This window comes from Pygocentrus nattereri, chromosome 7, assembly GCF_015220715.1.
Source record: "Pygocentrus nattereri isolate fPygNat1 chromosome 7, fPygNat1.pri, whole genome shotgun sequence".
Classification (NCBI taxonomy): Eukaryota; Metazoa; Chordata; class Actinopteri; order Characiformes; family Serrasalmidae; genus Pygocentrus; species Pygocentrus nattereri.
Genome location: NC_051217.1, coordinates 1,084,614 through 1,095,197, shown reverse-complemented (window position 1 = coordinate 1,095,197; position 10,584 = coordinate 1,084,614).

The window sequence follows — 10,584 nt, the reverse complement described above, 5'->3', positions numbered from 1 at the left end:
TAGCTGTAAGCAAGTTATTCATTTTTCAGTGTCAGGGGATAAAAGCAGAAACATATATTTAACAGAAAATAGCCCAGAGGCCTCAACGACTGGGTTTACCCGCGTTTTCATTACTTAGTGTGCTGCCTTTATAGCTGCTGCCGTCCTCTTTAGGGGGCTTGCTTTCACTTTTTCACAGAAATCTGTAGAGATATTTTTCCACACCTGTCTTGCATGTTTGCGTCAGTCTGAATCACAAACTTTGACTCATCCGTCTGTAATACATTAACCCACATCTCTGTTTCTCTGCCTGTCTCCTCTTCTCAGCACCGCCTTCTTGACCGCAGCACATCCTTTCAGACTCACAGTCCGGCGTAAAGACAGACAGGAGCACCGGCGGATTTCTCCACACTGATTTTCTGCTCTCTCGCTCAAAGATCAAAGCTTTGTGTTTATATGAGGGTGACAGTTTTGGTGATTTACCTGGTCTTACGGCTGTTAATTGTCTTTTGACTTCTTTTGCTTCCCCTGGACTTTCCCCCCCTATCCAGTTCCCTCAGAAACATCCCCTGAAAAAGGAATAACTTGTGCTCCATTGAGTTTCGAGTGGAAGCTAAATAAATGAAGGGAATACTGCGCAGTGCTTTCCTGAGATGAGTCAATGGAAGTGACCTACAAAGACAGGAATACAGTCATGTGTCTGAAGCATGCAGCTCTTTGTGACACAGTATCGGCAGGTTAGTGGAAAACACGACGTTGTGGGGACATCTGGTGCGCACTAATAAGGAAAAGCCCTTATTTTAACAAAAGTGCATCTTCCTCTCGAGATAATTAAAACACAGAGGCAGAACAAAGTCGTGTGTTTACGCGTTTCGTTCACGCGTGTGTGCCGATCACGTGTGCGAGGTGTTTACGGCCACAGTGCGCGCGGAGAGGCGCGAGCGCCACTGGGGATGTTCCGGCTGCGCGAGCTAATTATCCCAGCGCGCGCTCATGCATGCAGACCAGCGCCTTCCCCCAAAGGCGCCCGAGCACGGGGGCGCGCACAAGGAGACGCGGCCCCGATGCGCGCCCCCGCCGGCACTCCGCCAGCTCGGCAGTAATTACGGTGCGCCACGAGAACGCGCGGTGCGAGCCAGTGCACGCGCACCTCTCAAAAGCCTGAACGCCAATTACGGGCACTTCCCTGAACTGACTCGAGCGAGGCCAGATTAATTAGAAATCCACGCGCGCTAATCACATTTCACACACCCCCCCCCAGAGAGCCCCCCGGCTGAGGGAGGATACGCTTCAGGGTCACAGCGTAAAACCAGCGGGGATTTGGATTCGTATGCGCGAGCACGCGCTGGAGCGCCCGCCTTTGATTCGGGTCGGAGTTGATTGTTGTGTCTGTCAGAGAGGGGCTGTTTACTTCAGCGCGCGTCCTCGCTGAACTTTCTGGAGAAAACTTGCCCGCGTCACAGCTCTCCTTTAAAGGGGAGCTCCACCGACTTTTCAAAAGCTCCATATGATCGAAAGGTTCAGGAGGTTCCGGTCCAGAGAAAAGCAGAACCGTTTACAGCGGTGATGATAGAAACCTTCGGAGCCCCGCTGGTGACACACGATAATGCGAGGCAACGACTTAGTAAGGCTTGGCCAGGACATAATTCTCTCATCCCCTTGCCTTACAAAGCAAGACACTACAGTCGAACTAAGACGCATTACTTGTATTTATGCAGGACGTCATCTGCAGGGCTCCTTGGGAACCAGACGTCTGAGTAGTTGCCTCTAAAAGCTCTCTCCCCGAAGGCTTTCACATCATGTGGTTATGGATATGCTGCCTGATGCCTGAGACATCTTTGATGATGTTTTTATGCTGAAGTTTTGGCCTAGAACGTCTTCTTAATCCAATCTGTTAATCAACTCATGGTGGAGGGGCACATGCAGGCCATAAGGCAAACTATTCCCCAAAGAAAACATATTTTATCCACAATTTTACCATCGACATTACATATAAAAACTTAGGAGACATGTAGGTCACTGGTCATTTAGGACACTTTGTGCTGTGGACATGGCAACCCCTGGTTTCTATCACCACCACTGTAATGAAATCAGAGTCTGTGGGTTTCTCTTCGATTTAGTATCAAACTCTGAATGACACCGTTTACACTTCAAAGGCTGAACTGAAACAACATGTTAGAAATGTGAGTGGAATTAGAGCTAGTGAGGGTCCTGGTCCCATAATTCTGCTCTCAGTCAGTCACTGTGACGTTAGAGTTTAATGTAATAATGTCAGTGGCATAAACATGTTCCACTTTGCCTTACCTGCTGCACTTGTGAAGGAAAGGTCTGATGAGGGATCATATGTACACGGTTTTCTGGTTACTCCAGATGTAGTCAATTTAGTTCAACGCTGGAGCTACAAGGCAAACATTTCTAATAAACATCAGAAGACTCCAAAAAAAGAGCAAAGCATTACAGGATAGCCAAACACAGTGGTCAGACATTTTAGAGAACAGCTGTGTGGCGCTGAATTCTGACTCCTCACAAAATTAAGATTGAGTGATACTTTATTAATCCCACCTCCACATTTAACCCATCCATGAAGCCACCACATACACACTAGTGCATAGACACACACACTAGGGGGCAGTGAGCACACTTGCCCGGAGTGGTGGGCAGCTCTATCCACAGCGCCCGGGGAGCAGTTGGGGGTTAGGTGTCTATCTCAAGGACACCTCAGTCATGTGCTGTCGGCTCTGGGGTTTGAACCGGTGACCTTTTGGTCACAGGGCCAGTTCCCTGACCTCCAGCCCACGACTGCCCCGAAATCTGGCTCCTCTTCATGCACACATGTCACATGGGCACAGGGTTGGGCTGGATACTGAAAAATTAGTAGTTAGCTACTTTGTTGCTACTTTCCCAAAATTTGTAAAATCGAGACACATAAGCTGGACGTCCGTCCCACCGCCGTCTTTTAAGGCTCAGAGCCTCGTCTCCTCTGCAGACCAGTTTCTGCTCCGCCATGCTGACCGCTATAAACCTTTCACTATGACGCGCCGCGCATGCACAGAACAGACTTACACATTCCGATAGGGAATGTAATCGGATTCAGGCGTTTACACGGATATTATTCTTCTATTTACCAGATTATTTAAAGGTTTAGCCTCCTTGTTCAATCGGATAGAAACTGTATTCCGAATGGCCTCAATCAGACTAGACTAATCTGACTGAGGTGTTTACATGGACGTATTCTATTCTGATTGAGCCATTAGTCGGATTATTAATGGATTATCAGGCTGCATGTAAACATGGCTACTGAGAGACATTTTACCAGAAATTCGCGGAAAAGTTTCCTGAGATGTGAGAAAATTGGCTACAGCTGAGCTGAAGGTTAAAGCAGAGCAAAGTAAATCTGAGCTTGGGCTTATATTTTCAGCCTATACTAGAACGTCAGCACAAACTGAGACATACAGCCAAGAAGGTGAAACAGACATAAAATATCGTGCCTCCCAAGGTGGTTTGATTTTTGTTGAAAGGACAAAACTTCTTCTTAATATTTCGGTTGTGACCCCTGAGTTAAGCCTGATAGTAAGGATGCGCGTTTGCTGTCCGCGGCTCAGTCAGGATTGTCAGGATTGCACGATCGGCACCAGCCCAGTGAACAACCGCACTCTGTGGTTCATTTTTCCTGGATTGACTGAAGTCTGTAGCAAAATTGTAGTGAAAATTTTCGCTGTAGCTACACAAAAAGGTGTAGGTGCTACAGCTACTAGCTACTAAAATTTGTAGATAACTACAAAAACGTAGGGCGCTACTTAGATCCTCCCCCATCCCTGCCACTGCGTATGGGCACCAGATGATCTTTGTGATTTCTGTTACTCATAAATTTGAAGTTGTATATGAAGATGACATGAAATGAAGATATATGGATTTGCAAAACAGTAGAGAAGAAGAATGTAACATTCGTGTGAACGTCTTTGGCTAGCTGTCCCTTGTGGTCTTAATGAGTGCTCGCCATTGAGAAATATGCTGCATTACTGTGCGTTTGGAAGCCCACCTGCACTGTTATGTGCTTCCTATCACAGTGCTTAAAGAACTTAAATCAAAGGAACTTGAATGTTGACCAATGATGTGACTCAGGCCAAGTTGTCCAGGGAAGGTGGACTGGAGTACTGGAAACATTGTCAAAAAGCATAATATGGCTTTCATTGAAAATGAAGGACTTGTTAATGACTTTGAAATGCTCAAAGACTATAGAATCAGGCATGTTAGTGATGGGAAAACCAAAACTACACTCTTTAATATAGGTGCCAAAGTTTTTTATTTTGGGGGGGGGGGGTTCTATAGAACAGTAACTCCCAACCCTGCATATCCTCAGTCATTCACGTTTAAATAGGTAAATAGGAGTAAATGTGTAAATAGGAGAGCTTAGTTAATTTATGCTTACGTCTGTATAGTCGACCGTAGCTCTAATCTGTTATTTAATTTGTTTATACTTTAAAACTTTTCTATTTTATATTTTAACTACTTTATCTATTTCTATTGCACCAAGAGGGGAGGGGGGGGGGGCTGTAAACCAATTTCGTTGCGCAAATGTACAAGTACAATGTGTAATGACAATAAAGGTTCATTTCATTTCATTTTCATTTCATTTCATTTACACAGATAACAGTGTGTCTTGATGGTGATCAAGCAAAATCCAAGTGTCATCCAATCACCAAAAATGCACGTTAATGCAAAGTGTAAATGTCTTATGTCATGACATCTCTTTAACTTAGTTAGCCAGCTGATCTTAAAATCATTTAAAATAAGAGCTGTTTGCAAATACAGTAACCCAGCTGATGTTCAGCTTAGCTTTAGGTTTGTTCTCAAGAGTTTTGTTTGAGTTGAAAGTTTTATTACTCACTTCTAGAAACTGAGACTAGCTCAGCTGCTTTGCTTTGAAGTCCCTGTAGTCACTAAAGAATAAGCCTTAGTATGTGATAAATCTGGGATTTTTAGAGGTTACACATCTTGCTTTTAACGCATGACCAAGTTTTCAGACTTTTGCTCTAATACCAAATCAAATCAAATCAAATTTATTTATATAGCGCTTTTTACAACTGATGTTGTCACAAAGCAGCTTTACAAAAATGGGAATCACAGCACAGAGAATCAGACAAAACACTGAACATAATATACAGAATATACAGAACCCCCGTGAGCGCTGAGGCAAGGAAAAACTCCCTCAGAGCTGGAGGAGGAAGAAACCTCGGGAGGACCAAGACTCACATCTAAAGGGGGGACCATCCTACCACTGGTCAGACAACTTATAAGTTAAACATTGAAAAGTCAATTTTACATCCACGCAGTTCTAATATATTCAGGTGTGTATAATCAACAGTGGAAACAATTAGAGTTCATATAGATTTGGATGTGATCTGTAGTGGAGAAGCTGCGTTCCAGAAACTTCCATCAGTCTGGTCAATCAGGGGGACAGGGGGACTTGAGGGTGGGACATCCATCAGTATTGGGCCGGACCGGTGGACAGTCAGTAACTCGGAGGAAGGAAAGATTACCACCATGACGATTCCTGTGAAGACTGGAAGATTGTACGAAGTCCAGAGGATTCTCAGGTCCTTGGGATGGCAGGGCAGGTCACTTTAGCTTACCACAGTCAGGTTTTTCACAGCTGCAGTGCTGCCCTCATGCTTATTATAACTTTCAGTGTAAGAAATTAGTGTTGTGTGAAAAGTGTTACCTGAACGTTTTAGATAATTAAGTTATAGTGTTGGCCTTGTTGAACCCTTTGTATTCATGGTGTTAGCAATGGAGAACAAAGTGAATGCCTAATTTATCATGCCTCATTGCTTGAACCCAGCCTGCTCGAGCTTGGGGACAGCGCTACTTGGCAGGACATGTGATGGAGGGAGGTGGCGTCTTGGTCTCTAAAGGCCATAGCCACAACAGCCCTGTTTTTAATCCCTGCTGGAGACCCCTTTATGCTTTGCACAGCTAGGGGAGTTGAGATAGATGACGATTATGACCATTATGAACATTATGATGGTTATGACCCGACTTCAGTGACTATAATGTATCTTATGGCATCAGAGGTGGGTAGTGTAGGTAGTGTAACCCATACAAACCTGTGTTTTATTACTGCAGTGAAACGATATCTCAAACGAAATGGAAAAGTACTTCTCTGTATTTCTCTTTTTGGGATCATATAATTATATAAAAAGCCCTAGAGTGAGAGTGTTAGGAAGGGTCCCCTTGACTAGTGCTCTCCCTCAGAAACCAGAGAATGAAGCGATAAACCAGCTCGGCAATCCTACTAAGTCCCAAGACAGAGAGAGCTCTCGATGCAATAATGAACAACACTCTCGTAGAGAGATGAGAGTTTTATTCACAAAGCACACAGAAGAAGGAGCAGTCCCCTCTTTATAAACACAGAGAGCCCGTCCCATGTGCACGCAGGCAGCCAGGAAGGGCCCGACCACATTCTAACATATGTCGTAACCTGCTGGTCCATACATGGAGTTGTTTTTCTCCATCTCTGGATGTGCTCAGTTCAACATCAAAATCCAGTAAGTCAAAAGTGCAAGTGGTTTGCAGAATAAAAGAGGAACAATAGTTATTAACAGCCTGTAAGTTTGCACAAAGGGCAGACACCCTTGCACCCTCAGCAGTGTCTGATTTTATTAATACATGTTAGTCACCGGGGAAGAAACAGGCCAAAGGAAAGTTAACCCTTTCATTCCCCTCTTTTATAACTCGTTGAAGACGGGTTATAAGCAATACGCACATCAGAGAGAACAGAGAAAAAGGCTCCTACACAGAAACAGAAACAGCATCATCATAAGATGGTTCCAATGACGCGTAGACGGGCTGTCGCACGGTCTGTGCCATAAAGACGTAGTCGGACCGGTGGGGGATGAGTGAGGAGGCCAGAGCGTACACTCGATCCATGAGGCACCTGAAAAGACACGGTCCCATACACAACAGTAGCAACAGCACACATACAATAGGAGCTATCATGGCGAGATAGGGCGTGAGGGAACCAAAAAGGGAACCGAAAGGGCCCCATCCCCACCCGCCATGCTCGTCCAACCGTAACTGGGTAGAAACTTGTGACATACGGTCGAGGGCCGTGGCGATAGAACCATGGTCCTCATCATTAGCAGGAATATATGTACAGCAAGAATCGCCTACCATGGCACAAACCCCGCCCTCTTTGGCTAACAGCAAATCCAGTGCCAAACGGTTTTGCATCGCGGTGAGGCGGAGGGCGGTAAGCTCATCTCTTATACCCTGGATAGCCGCACGCGTAGCATTGGTGAAGGTGGCCAGACGATAATGAGTAATTTCCAATTGGTTCCAAACTTGTGATATGCCATATTGGGGAAACAAACAGTCCCAAAATTTAGCTATTTTGGATCTCAGCCGGTGTTCCGGGGGAGGGAAGTCATCGTCGGCAGAGCGCCTATTGCGTCTGGCGATGTGCCTATTACCAAGAGGATTATGGGAGATAAGTATCAGGGAAGAATTGAAAGGTGTAAAAGTACACCGCCCACCCCAATTTTCAGGGAGATATACATACACCCGGCTCCCGCACACCCAATACCAATCCATAACAGGGGATGCAACGGTAGTGCCTAGGGCATCCGGGGCTAGGGCAGAGCAGGTAGCGAAGTTAGTGGAGTTACAGGGAGAGAGGATGTGCTGACAGAGGGAGGCGGACAGGGCTCCCAGGAACACCCTGCCTGTCCCCTCGAAGCACAGCGGGAATTGGGCCCTATTCACAGCTGACATGGCTAAAGGCAGCCCCTTGGAGGAGTGGTTAGCGAGCATATACTTCAGTATACCCGAGAAACATGTATGCAGATCAGTAGTACCACGAGTCTTATTACAGAAATCCTGTGAAAGAGAAAGTGAATAGTTAGCATGTGGGTATTCTAAGTGAGTAAGAACCAGACAGTCAGGAGATAGACAAGTATGAGCCACCGCCCGTAATGTGGTTGACTGGTTCTGCGGGGCGGTAACCATGGAGTGTCTGTCCACGCTAGAAGGCATCAAGTGACAGACATAACATGAGTCGTTGGTGTACTGCTTAGCCGTCCAGTTGGCGTACTGCCAGAAGGCATTGTCCGTTGGGAAGGCGCCAGCACCTTCCGAGCAGAGAAAGAGCATTATCAGCAGCATCATGCTTCTGCAACACAAAAGAGAGACTAATAATAGGCAGAGTGGGTTATAATTCAGGAGCTTTAACACAACGGGAGGCGTGGATCCACTGTGGAAAAAGGTCAGTTAAGACACCAGTACGCGTAACAGCGAGTACAGTTGTGGGCTCTGAAAAAGGAGGGTCAGAAAAACCCTTTCGTTCGAACTTTTTAACCATGATTTGGTCCCCGGGCTTATACAGATGCGTGGGGGTCTTGGGAGGGTCAGTGATGTTTTGATTGACCCTCTCCCAGTGCTCATTCAAGACTGACAACAGGCCCGCTGTGTACTCACTGCGACGTACCTCAAGGTCCGCCAGTCCCCCCAGAGCCGTTACTTGTCGCCATGGGACAGGAAATGGTCGTCCCATGACAATCTCGTATGGCGATAAGCCACCTAAGGTGTCTGTTCGCGTCATGCGCAGTTCAGCTAAGACCACAGGTAGGACTTTTACCCAGTTGGTTGTGTTTTGAGTCTGCATGGCTTTTCTCAGCCGCCCCTTTATAGTGAGGCTTCCTCGCCCCTTCAGAGAGGTTTCACCATCTGTAAAACATTACAGCTGCTGTAACCAACGCAGTTAAACAGAAAAAAAAGAGTTTAATAACCAAACGTTCATGACTGAAACATACTCAGGACAGTTTATCAGATCATATTATTTATCTGATAAACTGTCCTGAGTATGTTCAAACAATAATCCTTAAACTTTAACTTGATTCAAGTATTTTTGGGATAGTAACCTTTTTACATGCTTTTACGTCCTTTAAGCGCACACGTTCCAAGAAAATACATCTAAACAGTATTGGACTTACATGTACTCAATGAAGTGGCCAGGCTGAGTACATGTAAGTCCAATACTGTTTAGATGTATTTTCCTGGAAAGTGTGTGCTTAAAGGACGTAATATTACACATATTACATACACACACATCTTCTAAGCCACTTCTCCCTCGAGGTCACGGGGCAATGCTGGAGCCTATCCCAGTGGTCAACAGACAGAAGACAGGATACTCCCAGGACAGGTCACCAGCCCATCACAGGGCAGACAGACATATATACATACACAATCACACACACACACACCTAGGGGCAATGCAGCATGTCCAATTGGCCTAACTGCATGTCTCAGGGCTGTGGGAGGAAACCAGAAAACCCAGAGGAAACCCACACAGACACAGGGAGAACATACAAACTCCACAGGACCCCGGTCACCCGGCCGGGGAATCAAACCCAGGCACCCCCTTGCTGTGCGGCGACAGTGCTACCCACTGCACCACCATGCCACCCCACATATTGCATACAATTATCACATAAATATAATAATACATAATACATATAATATACAATACAAGATTCCATCTCATCCAACCTTGGCTATTGCAGCACGTTTACCTGAGTTGTCCAGAGGAGGACTGTGCAAAAACATTCTGGCTGCTGTGCAGCATTAGCGAACGGGTCACGAGGCTGCAGCCTGGGACCGGCAGGCTGCTGAATTATGCAGGCGTAGGAGCGCATGTTGGATGCTGTTGAAAGTGTGCTGCTGTTCTGTGATTCTCAGCAAGAATGTGAGGGCGATCAAGAATCTCACTGAAATACATGCAAACCAGTTCTCATCTCGGAAGCTTTTGATCTGAAATGAATTCTTCTGTACTATTACCCCAGAAGTCTTTATCCCAGTGTTTTCAGCTGTGCACCTCTGAAATGCACCAGCACACTAAACATCTACCACTCAGGCCTTCCACTTTGGCCCATTGTAGTAAATCACTGCTTTTCATACAGCTTAAAGGCTCATATTTCCAGATGCGCTGAACATACCTCTCGATGGTCTCTGTGAGAGTGGCACGGCAGTGAGTGAATGCTGATATGAAGCAGCGGTGTTATAAAAATGAGGCATGAGGAAATGAAATAGTGATTGATGAAAGTGTGTCCGCTCCGGAGGTTCTCCTCAATCCATAGCCTATACTTCACAAATACCATATTACGCACACACAGCAGCTTACTCACATAACTCCATCTCAAACAAACACACATACAGCAACACCCCCCACTGGAATCCATTTTTAGATCAAGAAGCCAGCTCTTCTGCCCTCCTCCCCAGACATCGCATCTCTCCCCCCACCGCACTAGCCCCACCCCGTCCATTATTTCTCTCTTTTTCATCTCGTTCTAATCAGGGCTGCACCACCATCCTTGCTGCTGATGGAGAGAAACTCTTTATTTCCCCCCTGTTTCTCTTGCACGCAGCAAGGAAAACAGCAAGAGAAAGAGAAGGAAGCGGCCACCCAAGTAGAGCAGCTCACTAAGGCATATGAACACATGAAGGGAAACTCCCTGTGTCTCCCCATGCAAACCTGAATTGGTTGGAATTCTTTGAGAGCCCGTGTTAAAGGAATACTGCAGCAGTTTTCAACCTAATCTCTATTCGTTG